This window comes from Balaenoptera ricei, chromosome 18 (genome assembly GCF_028023285.1).
Source record: "Balaenoptera ricei isolate mBalRic1 chromosome 18, mBalRic1.hap2, whole genome shotgun sequence".
Lineage (NCBI taxonomy): Eukaryota > Metazoa > Chordata > Mammalia > Artiodactyla > Balaenopteridae > Balaenoptera > Balaenoptera ricei.
In genome coordinates this window covers 30,478,709-30,504,976 of record NC_082656.1, presented here as the reverse complement: position 1 = coordinate 30,504,976, position 26,268 = coordinate 30,478,709, and positions in this window count along the sequence as shown.

The window sequence follows — 26,268 nt, the reverse complement described above, 5'->3', positions numbered from 1 at the left end:
ATCATTTTGTATATAATTTTCATTTCCTAATTATTCAAGCCCTTTGTTCCTGCTTCTCTTTTGTGACTATATGCTAATAATGATAACATCTGTCTGATGTTAAAAAAAAAAAGAAAAAAAGAAAGAAAGAGATGACAGAGAATTAAGGCACAAAGGTAAACTTGAGTATTGTTCTAGTAAAGTTTTATGAGGTCAGTAATAAAGAATTAGATAAAATTAGGACTTAATGGCTTCAATGATCCTTTCAATTTATTATTTACATGCATCATGGTTACTATAGTTCTTGGAGTGAGAAATTTGCTTTAGGAAAATTGGGCACAGCGTGGTATAGGCCATTATATTCAAGCTATATTGGGTCTTGTTCTGCCATCAACTATCTGTGTTCAACTTACCATGTTATTAAATTGTTCTAAGTCTTAGTTGCTTCATTTGTCACACATGGGTAAAAAGTTATTTCAAGATGTTGTAAGAACTAAATAACTTTATATATGACACATGCCTAGCACATGGTTTCTGTCATGTATTAGGATAGTTAAGAGCCAGGTGCCTGGATTTGAACCCTAGCTATGACTCAGAATCTTCATAACATTGGAACAGTTACATAATATTGCTGTGCCTGAATTTTCAGTGAGGACAATAATAAAAAAAGTGAGGACTTAAAAAAGTGAGGACTTAAAAAAGTGAGGACTTAAAAAAGTGAGGACAATAATATATGCTTCTTGAAGTTTTTATGATATTAAATAAGTTAATATATAAGTAAAATGCTTAAAATAGAGTCCAAAAGATGATATCAATAAGGAAACATTAAGCATTATTTTATAGATGGTGGTATAAATAAATGTTTCTCTTTACTTCCTCCTTGTATTAGAAAATAAGAGTTTTAAAAACACGGGTGGTCAGAAATCAGTACATCCTCCACCTTTTCTATTTTAAGGCCACAAGATATCTCTAATAAGTGTTAAAATAAATAAATAAATCTATGTTCCTGAACAAGATGATTGAAAGTATAGTTGTTTTTTTTTTTTTTTAAAGAATAAACAATTTCACTTGAAATATAATATCTGTATTTTTGTGTTTCTCAATATTTAGATTTAGGAATATCAATATGTTTCTGAAATTCCCTGGTAAGTATTATAATAACCTTTAACAGTGTTAAAAAATCAAAATTCAATCTGAGTAAATTTGAAGATCTAATTGGCTTTATTCAACAATTCATGGATCGGGCAGCATCCATCTAGCAATTAGAAAGGAACTTTGAATAGCTGTACAAAATGGAAGGCTTTTATAGTTAGAAAGGGGGCAAGACAAAAAAAAAAGTCTATTGTTTCAGGCAAGGTCACCTTCCTTTGGGGGAGGGAAGGAGTCTATCTCTTGCGCGGATTACCTCACTAGTGCTGACCAGGTAATTCCAGATAACTGGTTAAAGTTTATATTCCTAGGAGAGGCTGAAATAAGTTAGATATTAAGTTTAGGTTTGCTGACATAAGGCTTAGCACAAGTGAATCTATTTGGTGCCTTCTTTAACAACAGTAAATACTATTATCAGGAAATAATTGTCTGAAATGACCTACCAATTATTTTCTATGCTTTGTATCAAAGACAACTTGGATCTAGATGAAAGTACTGTATCATCAGGTACATTTATTATAATGAGAATTGCTAGCAGCATAAACAGCTTTAAATGGCCCTGTGCTGTGGAAACTCTCCAGAATGCAGCTGGTTTAACTTGGGAAGAGGCTGGTTGTAACACCAACTGAACTATAATTCTAATACTCAGAATTTTCCATTTATATGGGGTTTCCAAACCACCTGTGAAGTCTTGGAACATTCCATTTTCAACAGCTTATGGAATATTCATGAGATACTGCTGGGAACGCTGGATAGTTCTTGAAATTATTATTCTAGATATGATCACATTTAATTACTAAAATAAATACAATTGTTGCTATTCTATTCCATCAAATATGTAGTTTCCCTTGTAAGTGTATTAAATATGATGAGCTAAATCAGAAATAAATAAATATAAGCAGTACAGAATGGCCTCATCCATTTTTAAAAAAAAAAATGTTGAATTAATGTAGAAAAATGGAAGAAATGGTAGAGGAAAAGTGGGACAAATTTGATTACAAGGAAGAAAATGCATGCATGCCCAACACATTATAAACAGAAGCAAACACATTGGGAAAGTATGTTAAATACTTATGACATTTAAAATAGAAATAGAATGCAAGCTGATAAGATAAGCATGCGTATAAGCAGTTTTGGGTAGACTGCACTGCCTTTCGTCATATACTCTCAGTTTACCTCTGGATCCTCATCTTTCATCACACCCTACTCCTACACTTACACTTCGCTTCAGCCACATATTACTTGGAATCACCATATTCCTACCCTTCTGGGACTTTAAACATGCTACTATCTAAATTAAATGCAAAAACATTCCCAACTCATGACTAAGTCCCATTCTTTCCACAGGCAGTTTAAAAAATCACTTTATCCGGAGATCTCTGAGAGGCAAGATAGAGGTCTCTCTTTTCTCTCACCATACCCAATACTCATCCCACTCTACTGTGATTCTTTTTCATTCCCTGTTGACTTCCCCTTCACAGTTATAGACAATGTTATTGTATCCACAGTGCCTAGAGCACAGCATGTACTCAGTAAATGTGAACAAAAAACAAGGTCTCAATTTAAAATATGGGGCAAGAATACTGACAGTTCACAAAAGGGAATACAGATTGATAAAATAGGAAATAGAAACATAGAAACACATTCCAACACACAAAAATAAAATCAATAAAAGTCAACAATAAATATATATTCACCTATTTAATTTAATATCTAAGGGATATTACAATGGTTAAAAATAAAATATTCAAATAAATGGGCCCTGTCATATAAATATGAGAAAGAACATAAATTTTTATAAAATATTCTTTAAAAAATAATAGGGCAGATATGACATGGTAATTTCCATTTAAACTTGGTCATAGGAAATAAAATTCAGGAATAGCATTTTAAAAAATGAATATTACATTTGAAATAATATGAAGTGGAGAATTGGAAATACTTTCAGTGCCAAATTATAATAAAAAGTTAGAGTAAAAAGGCTGTGAAAACCTAGGTATATTTATAGAATGAAGACTTTGTAATAATTTTTTATAGTTAAGTTTTATAGAGATAATGTGCAATTTTTAAATGCTATATAAATAAATAAAATGGTATAGATACACACACACACAAAAACTAAAATGAACAAAAACAATGTGGAAATGAATCTTACATATACCCTAAATTATAAAATGTGGTTACTGACATGTTCCTCTGCAATTCCAATAAGTTGTGCATGACATCTCTCTGATTGGGAAAATATCTATTGAATTAGAAGACTCAGAGCCCAGGCTCCAGAGAGAGATAGCTTGGACTTGAGACCCAGCTATGTCATTTACTTGGCTTGTGATCATCAGCAATTGACTTTACCTAGATGTTCCCCAGTTATCTTATCAGTAAAAAGAAAACATGCCATTACTAACGCCTGTCTTACACGTTATGAGGATAAATGGCCTAATACTTATGACAAAGCCTCTCTCTTTTGACCAAACTTTGATCAAGCTCTTCTGAGACCTCTTTCTGTCTAGGTCTTGCCCTTGGACTCTGCCCTAAGCCAATTTAGTCCAATTTTAGTGAGATCTTACTGCATCAATTTAGTGAAAATCCCCCACCCTTGAAAATGTGATCAAATGTCTTATCCTCCATCTTCAATATCTTATCACTTTGGCCTGCCTTTAGCAAAAATTTTGTAAAATTGATTTAGTCATAATCCTCTTACCCTTAATATTATGTTTTAGTAATTTTTCATCCACTGACCCCACCCTGGCCTTTGGCTATAAATCTCCATTTGTACTTAATGTTTTCAGAGTTTAGTTTAATCTCTCTCCCTTACTACAAATCTCTACTGTAGTAGTCCCCCAGAATAAAGCCTGCCTTTCCATCTTAACAAGTGTCAGAATAATTTTTCCTATTATACCTACAAAGTACATACAAATGCACTTCATAGAGTATGTGCTTGAGCAATTTTAACTCTTTAAATCTTTATTACTATTATTACAATTTTATAATATTATTTTTACTATTCCTTAAAAGTTTTCAACCTTGTCTGGCTTTGGAAATTCACCCTGGGTAGGTGATCTCATAGCAGCTTGTATTCCTCCTATCACTGCATTTATGGCAGCTTATTATCTTAAATTCAGTAAGGGCATACTCCATGTTTGACTTGTTCATGGTTACATCTCCAGTGTGAAGAAAGTTGTTTGATACATGAGAGACTTTCAATAATATTTGCTGAATATTAATTAATTAATTAATTAATTAATGCTTGAATCTAACACAAAACTTTTATCTTTCTATTATCTTTCTCTTAATCCTAGGACATTCTCCTCAGTCTCATCATCAAACTCTACTAGCATTTCTTAACATGGTTCAATTTCTGTAAAATAACACTTTTTTTGGAGTGGGTCTATTTTCAAAACAATGTTGCTGTATAATTTTTTATATCCATGAAGATAAACCTCATATAAATTGTAAGCTACTTGAGAACAAAGGATTTGTCTCTGTTTTCTTTATGTTGTTCCATGGTTCTCTTGGAATAGTTTACATACAGTAAGTTTTTAGGCATGTTAAATATTACAGTAGTGTCTCACAAGAAAAGTGTCTAAAACTAGTGTTTGAACTAGAAACTTACTTGCAATTGCATCTTATATTTAAACAAATGCGTTAATAGAAATGAGGTTTGTGGCTATAACCTTTTTCTCCTAGTTCAATTAAATGTAGGAAATCTTTAATGATAATGCAACACATTTGACTTATGATAGAATATGATTGTTTTTATCAAAATAGTTAAAGCTCCAGCCAAACTATTTAACTAGTCATCTTTTCTTTACGGTGAACTTAGGTAAAGGAAATTCATACAATATCTTCAAAAGTTTATTATTAGTCATGTGGCTAACTGACAGTGTGCACTGTCTGCTGCTATTTCAAATGTTGAATGTTAATTACAGCCCAGAGGTTACTATATGTTTTTATATTTAGGTTATTCCAATTTTAGGTTACTTCCTACTGAGAAATTTTAATTACTTAGTGGCACTTCTCACAAGATATCACGTGGAAGATTTTGAAATATATACATTATTTTTGAAAAATTTGAATAACATTTGCAGTTTAAAATATGTGTTCAGCAGGTGTCTTACAGAGGGACTGTTTCAAACCATATTAATATAGTGACTATGATACATATATCAATATAAAAGATGAACACATGTGAAGCTGGAAAGACTGTGTAAATTTTTAAACATCTGAACAGGTGGTGGCCAACTTACCAAAACGACTTAAACCTTTATGATACCTTATCATACTGAGACAGATCCTGGTGTTTTACAATGACATTAAAATTAAAATTTAATTTTTCCCATAGAGCTAATAATTAGCCAGTGTCAGAGACAATAGTGAGACCCCATCTTTTGAAAGAAAAGGGGAAGATATTCTTCCTGTCAGGGGCCAGTGAATATTGGCGTATATGATGGTGCTAAAATAGGGAGCTGTGAATATGGAAGAAAGTAGTTTTTGATACTATTGCTGGTCTTATTTTAGGAATTGAGGAAAGTAAATGAGATATTACATTATAAGGTGAAAAGTTAGGGAAACTATATACATTCAGATGTTGATTCAGTTTCAGAGCTCCTCTTTATTCTAAAAGCAAAGATTGACATTATACTAAACAAATGTCATAATAAACTACCAAATTTCTCATATTATAATATGAACTTGATAAATTTAAAGTACTTAGCCTATAGATATCTAAGATAGTTTAAATAAATTAATTATTCCTGGTAACCTATTTGGCTTGTTGGTTGGATGACACCCAATGAGAGTACACATTCTCCATGTCATAGAATAAATGGGAGTTCCATTGAGCCTTCCTCATTTACTGTTGGTTGAGCACGTGTGTGTACAAAGGCAAACATTAGGGTGGCTACATATTGAATTAAGAGAGGCATTTAGAGAGCCTTAGAAGTCATTTGGGAATAAAATGTCTTGTTCCCAAATTCTTCCTAGGTAATTTGTGCAGTTTATTCCTGTGACTGGTTTGTTTCTTCCTGAAATGTCATCTCCCAGGAACTTGACCCATTGCCTGCTTCTAATACTTTCATCCAGCCCTTGATTTATTTTTCTCTTTGTCTTTGGTGCAGGCTCTATTCCTTAGTGTACCTCCAATGACTCCAAGTCTAGTGAGCAAACAGATGTGGTAACATACTGAGCCCATTGTTTCTCACTGCTTTTCTCTCTAACCCTGCAGCTTGCGGGTGAGTCTTTCTTCTGGATCCAAGCTTCTGCCCTCTTCGTGTTTTGAAGCTCTTCAGGTTGTATCTGGGATCTATTTTAAGTCTTCATCGTTTCTGATTAAGGCTTTGTTCTATATATGAGTACTTTTTTGGCACTTTGGTCGGATTTTGAAATCAGACTCTGCCAACTGGTACTGGTTGGCCTTCAGCCCATTCCTTCAGGAACAAGGGCTGTTTCACTGAAACTCTGCCAACTAGCTATCAGTCTGTTCCTTTGGAATAGGGGCTGTTCTATCACAACTGTGCTGAGCAGCCTTCATCCTGGGCCTCTGGGACCAATCTCATCCCTTAGAACTGGCTGGTATTAGGCCTGTAGGCTGTTTGAGCTGTTTGAGCTGTTGGAGGTATTTAGGTGGTTTGAAAATTATTCTTTACTCTAGAGAAAAGTCCCTGAGAAATGGAATCCCAGCTATCTAAATATTTAGAGGGAACCCCTCACCTCCCAACACGGCCCCTGGCCAATTTCATGTTTACAAACCACTATCCTTTCTCATGCACATTTCTAACTAAATGGATCAACCTAACCAAAGGCATTTTAGAATATTAATGGCCATTATGGGGAGCTTTTGAAATCTCCAAATTTACTTATTGTAAAAACAAATTGGACCACCATGGCTCTGAAATTTCAAAACTAAATGGGAAACCAACTTTGATTGGTTTTGGCAGGCTTCCAAACAATTATCAAGAGCCTATAATTGTCTGTCTGCAAAATAAGATTTTAAGATTAACCCAGGCATACAAAATATTCAAGAAAGTTAAAAATGAGTTCCAAAGACCAGTGCTTGTCTTCCTTGATTTCTCTGTCTCAGGATCAACTCTGACATTATCTTGTTTCTCCCTTGACTCCTCATGGTCTGACTGCCTGCAGCTCCATCATCCTCCTTCCCTCCTACACCACCTGCACCTCAACTTTACCCTCAATACCCCCATATTAATTCTCTCACCAAACTTCCCCTTTTCCCTGAAACTGTCTCCACTTCCTTTTCTTCTGAACTTGTCATAACTGTTCTTTTAAAATTAAGCCTTCTTAACATATTCCCTGGACTAAAGCTGAACTGAAAGCCATACTGACAATTTTCCCAAAGTAACCAAAGATCCTCACAGATTTGTTGAGGAATTTCATATAGTCATTAAAACTGATCAACCTGGTTTCTTTGACTTATATCAGCTAGCTCATATGCTTGTGGGAGAAGGCTAGGTCTAGCATTGGGTGGAAACTGCTATTTGGGAAAATACTGAAAGGTCCTAGATTTACAACAGGGAGATCAGCCTGCTAACTTATTATATAATCAGGCTCTGGCAATTGTTAGGCAACTTCATTGAGCAATTCCAAGGGATTAAAAAAAAAAAAATCTAGTCTCCTTTAATGTTGATTCCACCCAGGTAGCCTTTAACTTTATATTTATTAACAAGATGAAACAGGACATTTCTCCTCTACTAAGAGGACCAAGATGGAATGAGAAATAATGTCCACTCCAGACTTAGTCAATCTGGCAAGCCATCTCTCTTGCGTTATAGATGAGTCACCTAAAATGAAGATCACTAAAATTCTTAATCATCAACTTCAGCAAATAAATACCTCTAGGCAAAACCAAACCCTCCTAGATTCTGTTATTGTTACAAAGGAACAGAATATTGGAAAGGAGATTGTGACAAATTGTTTTAGGCATCTTCAGCCCTCTAACCAGCATTCACAAGTTCTCCCAATTCTTAATGACAGGGCTCAAGAAACTACAGAGACTCTTCCCAATCCTCCCTCTTATTAAGAGGAGCCTTTTTCTCAGAGGACTAAAGCAGTTCAATTGTGGGATCTCTAATGAACCCCAAGAAGTTCCTATCTCTGAACTAACCTCCTTTTGTTTAGGATCTTTGAGGGATATACACCCTTTTATCCGTAATTTTCCCACCCCTACCCATTTATTAGGCTGAAATTTCTTAGAGAAGAATCATGCCAAAATTTCTTTCTCCCAAAAGAGGAAAATAATTCTAGAACTTGGCAGTAGTCATCAAAGCAGACAACCAGGTGAATCAAATGAGCCTTTAACATCTTTTATTTACTTCATCTCTGACAGTACTAGAGCAAATTCAAAAAATATTGATCATTTGTCCCTACTGAATCAGATACCACCGTCCTTATGGGCAAAGTTTCCAAATGATAGTGGCAAAATTCACAGCGCACCTCCCATCAAGAATCAAATAGAATCCTCAAAGCCTCTCCCCACAATTAATTGATATTCTATAAGTAAAGTAGGCTTTCAAGATATAAAGCATATAGTAGAAGATTACAGGACTCAAATTATCTATTGTACTAGACTCTGTAATACTCCTATTTTACCTGTGAGAAAACCTAAGGGTTGAGGGTGGAGATTTGTCCAGGACGTCAGAGCAACAAAAACAAAAAAATTACCTTTTGACACTCTATTGTAACTAACACTCATACATTGCTAACATCTACTCCCTTGAAAGCAAATTTTTTACTGTAATTGTTTATTCAGTGCATTTTTCCATATTCCAGTTGATGAAACTAGCCAATACATTTTTGTCTCCATTTAGGAAGAAAAACAATTCACCTGGACATTAATGCCTTGTGGCTTTACTCAGAGACCTTCTTATTTCTCACAAATTCTGAAGACTAAAGTTTTGACTTTGCTGCACTATATGAAGGACTTGCTTCTTTGTTCTCCTTCTCAATCCTTTTCACAGTAAAATAGCATCCAGAAGCTATAGCCTTTAGCCTTAAATAAGGTCACCAAAAAATCGCATTTTTCCTAGCCAGGTTTGACATTTAGGGCATCTGATATCAGAACAAGGGCTATACCTAGATCCAGGTAGATTTATGGTGCCTTAAGTTTCCCCAAATCCAAAATTAAGTACCAACTGTGAGGTTTTCTTGGGCTATTTGGTTATTGCTGAAGTTGGATTTCAAAGTTCTCTCTAATGGCCAAACCTCTGTATGTTTTTCTAAACAAAAAAACCTTGACCCAGTTTTATGGGAAGAACTGGACAACCTAACATTTAAGGTTTTACAGGAGAGTTTAATGAGCTTACCAGACCATGGGGATCCCAATTATCAGGTTCCCTTTTATTTTTTATATAAGTAAAGGGGATACCCTTGGGGTACTCACCCCAAAACTCAGGAACCACCATCAACCCACAGGGTATAATAGCCAGCATTTAGACCTTGTGGCATGGGAATACACCCCTTGCCTTAGAGCTATTACTGCCACTACCCTTTTGGTGAAGATCAGCAAGAAATTGTTGTGTGATCTACTTTATCCATTTTTGTACCTAATGTAGTAGAAGTCCTCCTGAATTCTCATCACACTCAACATTTCTCAGTCAGTTGCCTACCTCCTATGAAATACTTTTGTTACCTGTTCCTACATAACTCTTTTACTTTGCAAAAACCTTGACCCTCTTACTTTTCTCCCCTCCATCCCTGAAGAAGTCCCTCTTGACTGCTTAACTGACAGATCACCACCTGACTCCTTGTGATGATCTGCAGGAAATCCCTTTGGGTAATACTGACTTCTCATAGTTCGCAGATGGTTCTTATTTAAAAGGTGACAATGGCAAATATTGTTCTGGGTATGCTATTGAAACTCTTTTTGATGTTGTTGAAGCAGCATCTTTACCTATGGTTATGTCAGCCCAACAGGCCAAATTATACACTCTTACATGTGCCTGTACTGTAGCCAAGGACAAAACCTCCAATATTTATACTGATGGTAGATATGGTTTCAGAGTAGCCCAAGACTTTGTAATGTTGTGGAAGCAATATGGCTTCCTGACTTTCAGCAGAAATGAAATTTAAAATAGACATTATGTTCAGGAATTATTGGATTAAATAGTTTTACCTGCCTTAAGATTTGGGGGCATGCTAAAACTGACTCTCTGGAAGCTAAGGTAATTCAACTTATTGACATTTCCTAAAGGAATGATGTTTTTTAGGGACTAGCAGCAATCAAACCTCTGTCATGGTCCAAAAGTATGTTTCCCCAAATGATGACTTAGAAGAACTGACTAGAGAAGTCTAATAATTGGCCTCAGGAAAGGAAAAGCAAAGAGAGAAAGCCCTGGTTGTTAAAGAGAGAAAGCTCTGGATTGATAAAGAGAGAAAGCTCTGGTTTGGACCAAATAACAACCCAGACTCTAAAATCCCCATGCCTCCTTATGTACATACATTAAACCATTAGTCTACTGATAAAATGATACCATTCATGAATCAATATATGTGTGGAAACATTAATAAGGCTGCAAAAGGTGCTTACCCTACTTGACCTACTTGTTCAAAGTACAGCTCAGGGAAACCTGTTCATACTTCTTTCCAATATTTTTAACTGCCTAATGGACCATTCAAGTTCTGGAAAATGGGTTTCTTATAACTCCCTCCATCTAATGGATATAAAAATATGTTTTAGTCATTGTCTGTATGTCTTCATGCTGGACTGAAGCCTTCCTTTGCAGACAGGCTCCTATCTCTTCTGAGGCTAATGTTCATTTGGAAATATTATCCCACCTGTGGAACTCCTTTTGAACTTCATAGAAATCAAGGAAACCATCTTACTAACCAAGCACTTTGACAAGTCTTTGCTCTTTAGCCAGTTTTACATTTTCACTGCACTTATCACCCTCACTTCTATGATTTAGTCAAGCATAGTAATGACATTATTAAGACCTAGTTGGCAAAATTTGTAGAGGTCCTTCAAATACCTTGACCTAAAGTATCTCCATTGGTCCTTCTAAATCTTCGATCCACCCCAACTGGAACTCATAAACCCTCACTCTCTGAGATGGTCTCAGAATTCCCAATGCACTTCACAAAAATCATAACATTGCATAAGCATTATGCATAAGCATTAAATTGGAGCATATATACTAGGAGCATCTTGATGAGGAAGTGAAATTCTTTCATATTCATAGAATTAAAATATTAAAAGATAAAAAATTATTACTTCCTAAATTTTGGGAATATTTTTCAAATAGATGAGTTTCTGGTTCCCTTCTCTGAATCCAACACTGAACAGTGAAGATAGCCTATTTGATGTTTTTCTCTCTCTCTCATATGCAGACTCATATCTGTGTGCACGTGCATAAACACAACCACACATGCACACACACACACACACACACACACACTATGAGAAATATGCAGGAATTCTAGAAATGGTTGTATCTGATTTGCATGTGGATGTGTGGATGTGTGTGTGTATTTAATTAAGCATAGGCTGGGGGAAAATATTAATAAGATGTGGAATAGCTGGACTACTCATACATTGTTATGAGAGTGAAAATAGATGGCACTGCTTTAGAAAACAGACACTAATTACTAAAATTGAAGATATATATTTTTACAACATATGGTAGTCTTCAACTGGTAGCATAAAAAGAGGAAAACCCTTTTACATAGTTAATAATTTTATAAACAGACACACGAGGTTTTTATATCTGAAAAATGCAAGTGTAAATACAATGAGATAGATAACTATATCTATCAGATTGTGAACATTATAAAAAGTCAAATAATTTTAAGTGCTGATGAGAGCATAAAGAGTTGCAGGAGAGCTCTTTGAAATTACTTATGAAAATGAATTTTTGTATATACTACATACTAGCAAAAGTTTTCCAAAGTATTTAGCACAGTAAACCTCTGGGACACATCATCAAGGAGCCACATTTAATGTATTTACTAAAGTGTTATGTTGAGAAAGCCTCAGATAGAGATATTAGTTCATTCATTATTAGAGGAATGTAAACATAAATTGTGTATACTTGATGAAAACTTATGCAGCCTCCAGAAGTAATAAACCAGATATACATATATGGAGAAATGCTGTAACATATTATTCAATAAAAAAGTTAAAAAATAGAATGAGAAAATTATGATACTATTAACATAAATTTTAATATATGTATTCTGAAACCAAAATCATATTTTTAAGGATAGATGTAAAATCCATGCATGGAAGGTAGTTTGGAAAGGCTGTTTTTTTTTTTTTTTTTTTTTAAACATCTTTATTGAAGTATAATTGCCTTACAATGGTGTGTTAGCTTCTGCTTTATAACAAAGTTAATCAGTTATACATATACAATATGTTCCCATATCTCTTCCCTCTTGCATCTCCCTCCCTCCCACCCTCCCCATCCCACCCCTCTACGTGGTCACAAAGCACCAAGCTGATCTCCCTGTGCTATGCGGCTGCTTCCCACTAGCTATCTATTTTACATTTGGCAGTGCATATATGTCCATGACACTCTCTCACTTTGTCACATCTCACCCCACCCCCTCCCCATATCCTCAAGTCCATTCTCTAATAGGTCTGTGTCTTTATTCCCGTCTTGCCACTAGGTTCTTCATGGCTTTTTTTCCCCTTAGATTCCGTATATATGTGTTAGCATACTGTATTTGTTTTTCTCTTTCTGACTTACTTCACTCTGTATGACAGACTCTAACTCCATCCACCTCATTACAAATACCTCCATTTCATTTCTTTTTATGGCTGAGTAATATTCCATTGTATATATGTGCCACATCTTCTTTATCCATTCATCTGTCGATGGACATTTAGGTTGCTTCCATGTCCTGGCTATTGTAAATAGAGCTGCAATGAACATTTTGGTACATGATTCTTTTTGAATTATGGTTTTCTCAGGGTATATGCCCAGTAGTGGGATTGCTGGATCGTATGGTAGTTCTATTTGTAGTTTTTTAAGGAACCTCCATACTGTTCTCCATAGTGGCTGTATCAATTTACATTCCCACCAACAGTGCAGGAGAGTTCCCTTTCCTCCACACCCTCTCCAGCATTTATTGTTTCTAGATTTTTTGATGATGGCCATTCTGACCGGTGTGAGATGATATCTCATTGTAGTTTTGATTTGCATTTCTCTAATGATTAATGATGTTGAGCATTCTTTCATGTGTCTGTTGGCCATCTGTATATCTTCTTTGGAGAAATGTCTATTTAGGTCTTCTGCCCATTTTTGGATTGGGTTGTTCGTTTTTCTGTTATTGAGCTGCATGAGCTGCTTGTAAATCTTGGAGATTAATCCTTTGTCAGTTGCTTCATTTGCAAATATTTTCTCCCATTCTGATGGTTGTCTTTTGGTCTTGTTTATGGTTTCCTTTGCTGTGCAAAAGCTTTTAAGTTTCATTAGGTCCCATTTGTTTATTTGTGTTCTTATTTCCATTTCTCTGGGAGCTGGGTCAAAAAGAATCTTGCTGTGATGTATGTCATAGAGTGTTCTGCCTATGTTTTCCTCTAAGAGTTTGATAGTGTCTGGTCTTACACTTAGGTCTTTAATCCATTTTGAGTTTATTTTTGTGCATGGTGTCAGGGAGTGTTCTAATTTCATACTTTTACATGTATCTGTCCAATTTTCCCAGCACCACTTATTGAAGAGGCTGTCTTTTCTCCACTGTATATGCTTGCCTCCTTTATCAAAGATAAGGTGACCATGTGTGCGTGGGTTTATCTCTGGGCTTTCTATCCTGTTCCATTGATCTATATTTCTGTTTTTGTGCCAGTACCAAACTGTCTTGATTACTGTAGCTTTGTAATATAGTCTGAAGTCAGGGAGCCTGATTCCCCCAGCTCCATTTTTCGTTCTCAAGATTGCTTTGGCTATTCGGGGTCTTTTGTGTTTCCATACAAATTGTGAAATTTTTTGTTCTAGTTCTGTGAAAAATGCCAGTGGTAGTTTGATAGGGATTGCATTGAATCTGTAGATTGCTTTGGGTAGTAGAGTCATTTTCACAATGTTGATTCTTCCAATCCAGGAACATGGTATATCTTTCCATCTATTTGTATCATCTTTAATTTCTTTCATCAATGTCTTATAATTTTCTGCATACAGGTCCTTTGTCTCCTTAGGTAGGTTTATTCCTAGATATTTTATTCTTTTTGTTGCAATGGTAAACGGGAGTGTTTTCTTAATTTCACTTTCAGATTTTTCGTCATTAGTGTATAGAAATGCAAGAGATTTCTGTGCATTAATTCTGTATCCTGCTACTTTACCAAATTCATTGATTAGCTCTAGGAGTTTTCTGGTAGCATCTTTAGGATTCTCTATGTATAGTATCATGTCATCTGCAAACAGTGACAGCTTTACTTCTTCTTTTCCAATTTGGATTCCTTTTATTTCTTTGTCTTCTCTGATTTCTGTGGCTAACACTTCCAAAACTATGTTGAATAATAGTGGTGAGAGTGGGCAACCTTGTCTTGTTCCTGATCTTAGTGGAAATGGTTTCAGTTTTTCTCCATTGAGGACAATGTTGGCTGTGGGTTTGTCATATATGGCCTTTATTATGTTGAGGAAAGTTCCCTCTATGCCTACTTTCTGCAGGGCTTTTATCATAAATGGGTGTTGAATTTTGTCGAAAGCTTTCTCTGCATCTATTGAGATGATCATATGGTTTTTCTCCTTCAATTTGTTAATATGGTGTATCACATTGATTGATTTACGTATATTGAAGAATCCTTGCATTCCTGGGATAAACCCCACTTGATCATGGTGTATGATCCTTTTAATGTGCTGTTGGATTCTGTTTGCGAGTATTTTGTTGAGGATTTTTGCATCTATGTTCATCAGTGATATTGGCCTGTAGTTTTCTTTCTTTGTGACATCTTTGTCTGGTTTTGGTATCAGGGTGATGGTGGCCTCGTAGAATGAGTTTGGGAGTGTTCCTCCCTCTGCAATATTTTGGAAGAGTTTGAGAAGGAGAGGTGTTAGCTCTTCTCTAATGTTTGATAGAATTCGCCTGTGAAGCCATCTGGTCCTGGGCTTTTGTTTGTTGGAAGGTTTTTAATCACAGTTTCAATTTCAGTGCTTGTGATTGGTCTGTTCATATTTTCTATTTCTTCCTGGTTCAGTCTCGGCAGTTTGTGCATTTCTAAGAATCTGTCCATTTCTTCCAGGTTGTCCATTTTATTGGCGTAGAGTTGCTTGTAGTAATCTCTCATGATCTTTTGTATTTCTGCAGTGTCAGTGGTTACTTCTCCTTTTTCATTTCTAATTCTATTGATTTGAGTCTTCTCCCTTTTTCTCTTGATGAGTCTGGCTAATGGTTTATCAAGTTTGTTTATCTTCTCAAAGAACCAGCTTTTAGTTTTATTGATTTTTGCTATTGTTTCCTTCATTTCTTTTTCATTTATTTCTGACCTGATCTTTATGATTTCTTTCCTTCTGCTAGCTTTGGGGTTTTTTTGTTCTTCTTTCTCTAATTGCTTTAGGTGCAAGGTTAGGTTGTTTATTCGAGATGTTTCCTCTTTCTTGAGGTAGGCTTGTATTGCTATAAACTTCCCTCTTAGCACTGCTTTTGCTGCGTCCCATAGGTTTTGGGTCGTCGTATCTCCATTGTCATTTGTTTCTAGGTATTTTTTGATTTCCCCTTTGATTTCTTCAGTGATCACTTCGTTATTAAGTAGTGTATTGTGTAGCTTCCATGTGTTTGTATTTTTTACAGATCTTTTCCTGTAATTGATATCTAGTCTCATAGCGTTGTGGTCGGAAAAGATACTTGATACGATTTCAATTTTCTTAAATTTACCAAGGCTTGATTTGTGACCCAAGATATGATCTATCCTGGAGAATGTTCCATGCGCACTTGAGAAAAATGTGTATTCTGTTGTTTTTGGGTGGAATGTCCTATAAATATCAATTAAGTCCATCTTGTTTAATGTATCATTTAAAGCTTGTGTTTCCTTATTTATTTTCATTTTGGATGATCTGTCCATTGGTGAAAGTGGGGTGTTAAAGTCCCCTACTATGATTGTGTTACTGTCGATTTCCCCTTTTATGGCTGTTAGTATTTGCCTTATGTATTGAGGTGCTCCTATGTTGGGTGCATAAATATTTACAATTGTTATACCTTCCTCTTGGATCGATCCCTTGATCATTATATAGTGTCCTTCTTTGTCTCTTATAATATTCTTTATTTTAAAGTCTATTTTGTCTGATATGAGAATTGCTACTCCAGCTTTCTTTTGATTTCCATTTGCATGGAATATCTTCTTCCATCCCCTCACTTTCAGTCTGTATGTGTCTCTAGGTCTGAAGTGGGTCTCTTGTAGACAGCATATATATGGGTCTTGTTTTTGTATCCATTCAGCCAGTCTGTGTCTTTTGGTGGGAGCTTTTAATCCATTTACATTCAAGGTAATTATCGATATGTATGTTCCCATTCCCATTTTCTTAAATGTTCTGGGTTTGTTATTGTAGGTGTTTTCCTTCTCTTGTGTTTCTTGCCTAGAGAAGTTCCTTTAGCATTTGTTGTAAAGCTGGTTTGGTGGTGCTGAACTCTCTCAGCTTTTGCTTGTCTGTAAAGGTTTTAATTTCTCCATCACATCTGAATGAGATCCTTGCTGGGTAGAGTAATCTTGGTTGTAGGTTTTTCTCCTTCATCACTTTAAGTATATCCTGCCACTCCCTTCTGGCTTGCAGAGTTTCTGCTGAAAGATCAGATGTTAACCTTATGGGGATTCCCTTGTGTGTTATTTGTTGTTTTTCCCTTGCTGCTTTTAATATGTTTTCTTTATATTTAATTTTTGACAGTTTGATTAATATGTGTCTTGGCGTGTTTCTCCTTGGGTTTATCCTGTATGGGACTCTCTGTGCTTCCTGTACTTGATTAACTATTTCCTTTCCCATATTAGGGAAGTTTTCAACTATAATCTCTTCAAATATTTTCTCAGTCCCTTTCTTTTTCTCTTCTTCTTCTGGGACCCCTATAATTCGAATGTTGGTGCGTTTAATGTTGTCCCAGAGGTCTCTGAGTCTGTCCTCAGTTCTTTTCATTCTTTTTTCTTTATCCTGCTCTGCAGTAGTTATTTCCACCATTTTATCTTCCAGGTCACTTATCCTTTCTTCTGCCTCAGTTATTCTGCTATTGATCCCATCTAGAGTATTTTTAATTTCATTTATTGTGTTTTTCATCGTTGCTTGGTTCCTCTTTAGTTCTTCTACGTCCTTGTTAAATGTTTCTTGCATTTTGTCTATTCTATTTCCAAGATTTTGGATCATCCTTATTATCATTATTCTGAATTCTTTTTCAGGTAGACTACCTATTTCCTCTTCATTTGTTAGGTCTGGTGTGTTTTGACCCTGCTCCTTCATCTGCTGTGTGTTTTTCTGTCGTCTCATTTTGCTTATCTTACTGTGTTTGGGGTCTCCTTTTCACAGGCTGCAGGTTCGTAGTTCCCGTTGTTTTTGGTATCTGTCCCCAGTGGGTAAGGTTGGTTCAGTGGGTTGTGTAGGCTTCCTGGTGGAGGGGACTATTGTCTGTGTTCTGGTGGATGAGGTTGAATCTTGTCTTTCTGGTGGGCACGTCCACGTCTGGTGGTGTGTTTTGGGGTGTCTGTGGCCTTATGATTTTCGGCAGCCTCCCTGCTAATGGATGGGGCTGTGTTCCTGTCTTGCTAGTTGTTTGGCATAGGGTGTCCAGCCCTGTAGCTTGCTGGTCGTTGAGTGAAGCTGGGTCTTGATGTTGAGATGGAGATCTCTGAGAGATTTTTGCCGTTTGATATTACGTGGAGCTGGTAGGTCTCTTGTGGACCAGTGTCCTGAAGTTGGCTCTCCCACCTCAGAGGCACAGCCCTGATGCCTGGCTGGAGCACCAAGAGCCTTTCATCCACACAGCTTAGAATATAAGGGAGAGAAAAAAATAGAAAGATAAAAAGAGGATAAAATAAAATAAAATAAAACTATTATAATAAAAAATAAGAAAGAAAAAAAAATTATTAAGAGTAAATGTATTCAGAAAAAATTTTTTTTTAATTTTTAAAAATAGATTTATTAATTTTTTATAGTAAAAAATAAGAAAAAGATTTTTAAGAAAAAATTTATTAAGAAAAAAATTTTTAATTTTTTAAAATAAAAAATATGAAAAAACTTATTAAAAAAATTTTTTTAATTTCTAAAAATAGAAAATACGGAAAAAATTATTAAGAAAGCATATATTAGGAAAAAAAATTTTTTTAAGTAATAAAAAAAAAAAAAAAAAAAAATGGACGGACCTAACCCTAGGACTGATGGTGAAAGCAAAGCTATACAGACAAAATCTCACCCAGAAGCATATACATATACACTCACAAAAAAAGGAAAAGGGGAAATTAATATATCCTGCTCCTAAAGTCCACCTTTTGAATTTGGGATGATTCGTTGTCTATTCAGGTATTCAACAGATGCAGGCACATCAAGTTGTTTGTGGAGCTTTAATCTGCTGCTTCTGAGGCTGCTGGGGGAGATTTCCCTTTCTCTTCTTTGTTCGTACAGCTCCCAGCGGTCAGCTTTGGATTTGGACCCGCCTCTGCATGTACGTTGCCTGAGGGCGTCCGTTCCCCACCCAGACAGAACAGGGTTAAAGGAGCAGCTGCTTCGGGGGCTCTGGCTCACTCAGGCCGGGGGAGGGAGCGGTACGGAGGAGGCGGGGCGAGCCTGCGGTGTCAGAGGCATCGTGACGTTGCAGCAGCCTGAGGTGCGCTGTGTGTTCTCCCGGGGAAGTTGTCCCTGGATCATGGGAGCCTGGCAGTGGCGAGCTGCACCGGCTCCCGGGAGGGGCGGTGTGGAGAGTGACCTGGGCTCGCACACAGGCTTCTTGGTGGCGGCAGCAGCAGCCTTAGCATTTCCTACCAGTCTCTGGGGTCCGTGCTGATGGCTGCAGCTCGCGCCCGTCTCTGGGGTCCGCGCTGTTAGCCGCGGCTCGCGCCCGCCTCTGGAGTTCATCCAGGTGGCGCTCTGAATACCCTCTCCTTGCGCGCCACGAAACAAAGAGGCAAGAAAAAGTCTCTTGCCTCTTCGGTGGCTGCAGACCTCCTCTCCGGCTCCCTCCCGGCTCGCCGTGGCACGCCAACCCCTTCAGGCTGTGTTCACGCCGCCAACCCCAGTCCTCTCCCTGCGATCCGACCGAAGCCCGCACCTCAGCTCCCAGCCCCGCCTGCCCCAGCGGGTGAGCAGACAAGCCTCTCGGGCTGTTGAGCGCTGCTCGGCGCTGAGCCTCTGTGCGGGAATCTCTCCGTTTTTCCCTCTGCGCCCCTGTTGCTGTGGGATCCACGCTGATAGCCGCGCGGCTCGCACCCGTCTCTGGATTTCATTTAGGCAGCGCTCTGAATCCCCTCTCCTTGCGCGCCGCGAAACAAAGAGGCAAGAAAAAGTCTCTTGCCTCTTCGGCAGCTGCAGACTTTTTCCCGGACTCCCTCCCGGCTAGCGCCAAAGCCCGAGCCTCAGCTCCCAGCCCCCGCCCGCCCCGGCGAGTGAGCAGACAAGCCTCTCGGGCTGCTGAGTGCTGGTTGGCGCCGAGCCTCTGTGCGGGAGTCTCTCCGCTTTGCCCTCCGCACCCCTGTGGCTGCGCTCTCCTCCGCGGCTCCGAAGCTTCCCCCCTCTGCCACCCGCAGTCTCTGCCCGCAAAGGGGCTTCCTAGTACCTGGAAACCTTTCCTCCTTCACGGCTCCCTCCCACTGGCGCAGGTCCCATCCCTATTCTTTTGTCTCTGTTATTTCTTTTTTCTTTTACCCTACCCAAGTATGTGGGGATTTTCTTGCCTTTTGGGAGGTCTGACGTCTTCTGCCAGCATTCAGTGGGTGTTCTGTAGGAGCAGTTCCACATGTAGATGTATTTCTGCTGTATCTGTGGGAAGGAAGGTGATCTCTGCGTCTTACTCTTCCGCCATCTTGCCCCTCTTCCGGAAAGGCTGTTTTTAATGCCTGTGTAGATTTTTAGTATATAAATCAACTATGGAAAGGATATTAGGAAGATATATTAAATCCAGTATCTTGGGCACAGTGATGAATGAGGAAAATGGAGAAGGACAGTCATGGAAGCAAAACAAAACAAAAAAGAATAAAAAAAAAAAAGAAAAGAAAGAACACAAGATAAGTTTTGAATGCATGTAGGTTGATAAAATTTATTTGAAGGTATTAGAAAGTAGATATTATGTGATGTGATTTTCACAGTGTATTTAGGTTAGAACTCCAGAAATTCTGTAATTAGTAGCCTAGTGGCACTTTCTATGTTGACATCCACACTTCTCAAATTCAACAAATTCAAATGATTCATCCATTTTATCCTATACCTTCCATCCCTTTAGACATTCCCCATTTTGGTAATGTCACCAGTTGCCCAAGGCTATAAATTGTCCTAATCTAAATTCTGTGTGTCACACTCATCTTTCCTCATCTGGATTATTATAGCCCTCCAATTGTTCTCCAAGACCTTCCTTTAATCATTCTTTTGTCCTGCCCACATGGCTGACTTTAAAACAGCAGTATGACTATTATTCTTAAAGGAGACTAAGTACTATGAAGCAAGATGTTTGATCTATCTTGCTCATCACTGTATCCTCAGCAGCTAAAACAGTGCCCAGGGCAAAATAATAAATTCATATTTATTGGATGCCTAGTTTGCTGGGTAGCTTCTGAAATGCTCTACTTCACCCCATAATCCCAACTCCTGTTATTTTCAGCCTTGTATAATCACATGCCTTTGAGTAACTTGCTTCTTAGAATACCTCAACTTTGAGTAGATGTCTTTTCTTTATTAGATTATGAGAAATACTGACTTCCATCTTGCTACTAGTCTCTTCCTTTCTGGCTTTGATGAAGCAAGTTACCATGTTGAAGATATAAGTGTTCTGATTACCAATTCCAACATGTCCGTGGCGGGGGTTGGGGGGTTCACAATGCCAAGCAATTCTGGGACACCAGCTGGGTGTCCTACAATTCAACTCAATTCTGACATTAGCTACCAGGAGATATTACCAGATTCCACAGGTTAAAGTCTCAGTCCCATAAGACTGCTTTCCCCCACTTCAGATGCCAATGGCAAGTCCAGGTTGTTAACTGTTTTTCTGACTGACTGGCTATAAATCAGAGGTTCCCATGAACTCCTCCTTGACTTATTAATTCACAGGACAGAGCTCACAGGACTCAGGAAACCAGTTTACTCACTAGGTTACTGGATTATTATAAAGGATATGACTCAATAGCCAGCTAAAGAGATACATAGGGTGAGGTTCTGAAGAAAGAAGTTTCTGCCATTTTGGAGTTTGGGGCCTGGCATGGGGGCATGTGGAAGTGTTCTGGTTCACCAACCTGAAAACTCCCTGAACCCCCTTCTTTTGGGTTTTTATGGAGACTTTATTACATAGACATTAAGCCATTGATTAAATTATTGGCCATTGGTATTGATTCAAACTCCAGGCCCTCTCTCCTCCCTGGAAATCAGGGGGTGGGACTGAAGGTTCCAATCCTCTACTCAATGTTGGTTCCCCCTAAGTCACCTTATTAACATAAACTCAGATGAGGTGGAAAGGGGCTTGTTATAAATAACAAGACACATATTTCACCTTTATGGCTCTGAAGCTTTTTAGGAACTGAGGATAAGAAACCAAATATAATAACAAAGACAAAAGATGTCTCCATTGTCCATATTCTTTAGAAAATCCCAAGGGTTTATAGAGCTGTAAGCCAGGAACCATGGATTAAGACCAAATATATATGGAATATATTTTGGTCATCTGAATGGCCAGGTATATTTCTTATAAATCACAATATTGTAGGAGTCTCTGGGGAAGAAAAGTAATTTTTCTCTACTTTTCTAGGTTCTTGGCTGAAACATCACCCCCATAATAAAATGAGAGATTAACAAGGGAAAAACAGATGTTTAATAACTTGTACACCTCCTGTATACATGGTTGACAATGAAGCAACTGTATAACTCCCTGAAATCGCCCAAGCCATCCCCTTAAATACCATCTCCAGCTATAAAGACAAAAGAAAATGTTGGGGGTGGGGGAGGGGGAAGTTATGGAATGTTACCAGGAAAAGCACAGTAAGCAATGTTATGCTTGTTATGCAGATTTAAATCTGTACCTTCTCCATTGATAAGAGTTTCTAATGATTTGGTTATCCTCCTCTTCCTGGTACAGAGAGGGAGATACCCTTACAAATGAAGATTTCCCTTTCCTTACGAAAGGGTAACTTCCACTCAGTTTTCAGAGTTTTTCCTATATTTGCTGTTTCTTAGAATTAACCAGTTCAAAATAACCTTATGCCAAGAGGCATATTTTGGGGGTGGTATATTCTGATCTTCAAGGCCAATACAGCAAAGAACTTAGAGTAGTCTCCAGCCAATAGACAGCTGGCAAGTTAAGGCTTCAGGTCGGAAACCCAAGAAGGAATTGCATCTGCAAAAACCATGTAAGTAATCTTTGAAGCAAATCCTCAGAAAACATAGTGAAATAAAAATTCAATGAATGAAATATGTTATTTTCCCATAACTTTAAGGATTCCTTTTATTATATTTTCTCTGGATAATTTTACCCAAAGGACACAAATTCTACCATACTGTAAAATAGAGCTCAGTTACTTGTTAGAATGACTTCTGCAAAACTTCCACACTCTCTCTCCTCCGTCCCAGTGAAATAGAAAAGAAATCTAAAGTTTCATAGGATTTTATTGTGTGAAAAAGGATACATTTCACAAAAACAGTGTATAAATTATAAAACATCCTCTTACAACTGTCCCTAATGTTGAGGGTTTTTTGTATATGTATATACAAGAGGGATGGTAATATTTTAAAATATATAAAATACTTCCCTATTGTTATACAACACATTTATAATAATCTTGATTTACTCTCCTTTCAGATTGTAATAACCTAACATTAACAGGAAATAACTGAAATATATTTTAATCATATGATTGTATATTCTATTTTTAATTCTGTCTCAGATCCATTGATATTTTGTTTCACTCCTTGAATACCTCTAAGGATAGCTGATTTTATTTGCTGAGAAAATTTTGGGGATAAAGTTATCAAAGGGACATATTTATTTACCCATTGATTGACAATCCAAGTTATAATTTCTCAGAGAATTTTTCTCATTCTCAATTCAACAATGTCAATCAGTGAAGAAATCAACACAAATAGTTGGACTGATTTTTCAGAGTTGTTTTCAATAAAAATAAGACACTTTAAAAAAAAATAAGACACTTTACATTTTTTGAATGTCCATTGAATTATGAAACTAGTATTTTATGATTGTTCTCATATTTATGGAAAAACTTGAAAAGAAATACAAAAATGAAAGTGAAATTTACTTTGGAAAATGAGTTACAAAATAATTTTTTAATATAAAGAATGATGCTGAGAAATTCAGAAACTAAATAATTGTTATGACTTGTTGACCTAAAACAAATAGACTGCTAGATATTTCTCCAGCAAAGATAGGTTTATTCAGAATCAACAGAAGATTGAAATTCAGTGTCTGCAAACATGGTGAGTCATGTGCAAGTCCCCACATAGCAAGAGAAGTACTGTTTTATAGAAGGGAAACAGGAAGATGGGAGGGCTATAGTAAACAAAAAGTCCATGGCTTTTCATTGGCTGAGTCCTCGCCAGAAAAGAAGAGTCTTTCTTTTTCCTGTTGGGCTCAACTATCATTGCAGGGCATGAGAGCTCCCTGTTCTGGTCTTCCAATTCTATTTGAGCTTTCTGTTTATTAATTTTTATAAAACCCAACATAAATAAAGGTATTATTCTTACCCATTTATACAATAGAGAATATCTTCAAGTTAAGCTGTGGTTTCCATATTAGTAAATGTAAGTTGCTTAATATCATTTATATTAAAAATAAATAAGAGCAGCTCATTTGGATGATACTCTTTATACTAAAAGGGAGTTTTTGCTTGAATTGGATGTAAGAGTGTTGTAGCTCCAATAAATTTCTCCTCAAACAAAACATCGTTATATGATATAACAGTTTTAAAAAAATCAAGAGTTTAAAACATTAATACATTATTTTGTATTTTCATTTTCAGGGAAAGGGAAAGACAGTTTATTTGTGAACTATTTCTTCTTGCTTATTAATATTTGACTTAAAGAAAATTTAACCTTCATAAATTTTAAAATCTCTGATTCTAAATATTCAACATTAAGTATCCTTGTAAATCCCATATGATGTTTGAATACCTTCAATATATCCAACAAATAATCATTTATAATTTTATTAAAGACTTTAGGGACAGGTACCTACCTACATTCTGGGGAAGTTCACTGATGTTTGGATAATTTTGTTGGTCAAAGATTACTTTTTATAGTCCTTTGTATCTTCCCCTCATTAATTATTTTTCTGTGCTATGAATTCTTACATAGATATGAATAAAGTAACTTCCATATGATAGCCTTTAATATACATGCAGATGACTATAAAAAAAATCCCTAGGTTAACTGTCCTGCTTTTATGAGCCATGCTATATAGCTTCTAGTTTTCATTTTGTCTTACAATTATTTTCATTTTTATTTTTATAATCTTTTAGAAATGTGCTTAATAGAACATTTAAGTGGGGAGGGATAGATTGGGAGTTTGGCATTTACATGTACACACTGCTATATTTAACCAACAAGGACATACTTTAAAAAACAAACAAACAAAAAAAACTTAATGTAATTTTCTAAGTCAAGGGAACTTACAATAATGTGACTATGTGTCCCTAAACTCCATGAACTACCTGAAACTATGTGCAAACTATTATTTTCATGTACATTTCTTCTGCAGATAAGTGTATAATTTTCACCTGACTCCAAAAACATCAGAAGCCCCTCAATTTTACTAATTTATAAGATAGTAATCACAACCTTCTAGATATATTAGCAAAAATCAAAAACAGACAGTGTGAACCTATTTGCTTTCTTGGATCTCACATTAACACAAAATATGCATTTTTTAAGAAAATTAAGCTGTCTAAAATAATATGCATGAATACAGCCAATCCTCATTTTTGGCAGATTCTGTATTTGCACATTTACCTGCTTGTTAAAATTTATTTGTAACGTCATATCAATACTCGTGGCACTTTCACTGAATGTCATTCATGCACTTGAGCACAGCAGTGAAAATTGGCATCACCCAGTATGCAAGTTCCCAGCTGAGACTGAAGAAGGGACGTTCTTCTTTCTTATTTAAGCTCTCATACTGTAAACAAGTGTTCTTTTTATGGTCTATTTAATGCCAGGCTTGTCACGTTTTTGTGTTTTGTTGTTGTTGTTGTTGGCAATTTCTGTTTTAAAAATATCCCCCAAACATAGTGCTGAAGTATTGTCTAGTGTTCTTAATCAAAAGAAGGCTATGATGATCTTATGAATAAAATATTTGTTAGATTAGCTTTATTGTCATGAGTAATAGTGCTGCTGTTATTTTTTATTTTTATTTTTTTAGAAATTTTTTTAAAAATTATTTCTTTGGCTGTATTGGGTCTTCGTTGCTGTGCATGGGCTTTGCCTAGTTGTGGGGAGCGGGGACTACTCTTCATTGTTGTGTGTGGGCTTCTCATCGCAGTGGCTTCTCTTGTTGTGCAGCACGGACTCTAGGTGTGCAAGCTTCAGTAGTTGTGGTGTTTAGGCTCAGTAGTTGTGGCTCACAGGTTCTAGAGCGCAGGCTCAGTAGTTGTGGCACACGGACTTTGTGGCTACTCAGCATGTGGGATCTTCCCGGACCAGCTTGAACCCGTGTCCCCTGCATTGGCAGGTGGATTCTCAACCACTGTGCCACAAGGGAAGCCCTGTTGCTGTTATTTTAATGTTAAAGAGTCAATAATATTTTAATGATTTTAATGTGATTTTAATGACAGAGTCATTATTGTATAATAATAGTCAATAATAACATAAGCTGTCTTTAAACAGAAACACATATAAAACAAGGTAATATATTGATCAGTGGATGGAAATGTAACCAGAAGCTCACAGGAATCTAACTCACCTGTATTTTATCAAGGAGCCATTGTTCAGTATTCACTAAATTAGTGTTTCCAGCATCTTTATAGAACATGACTATTGACAAACATAAATAACAAGAATTGACTGTATAAGCATATAT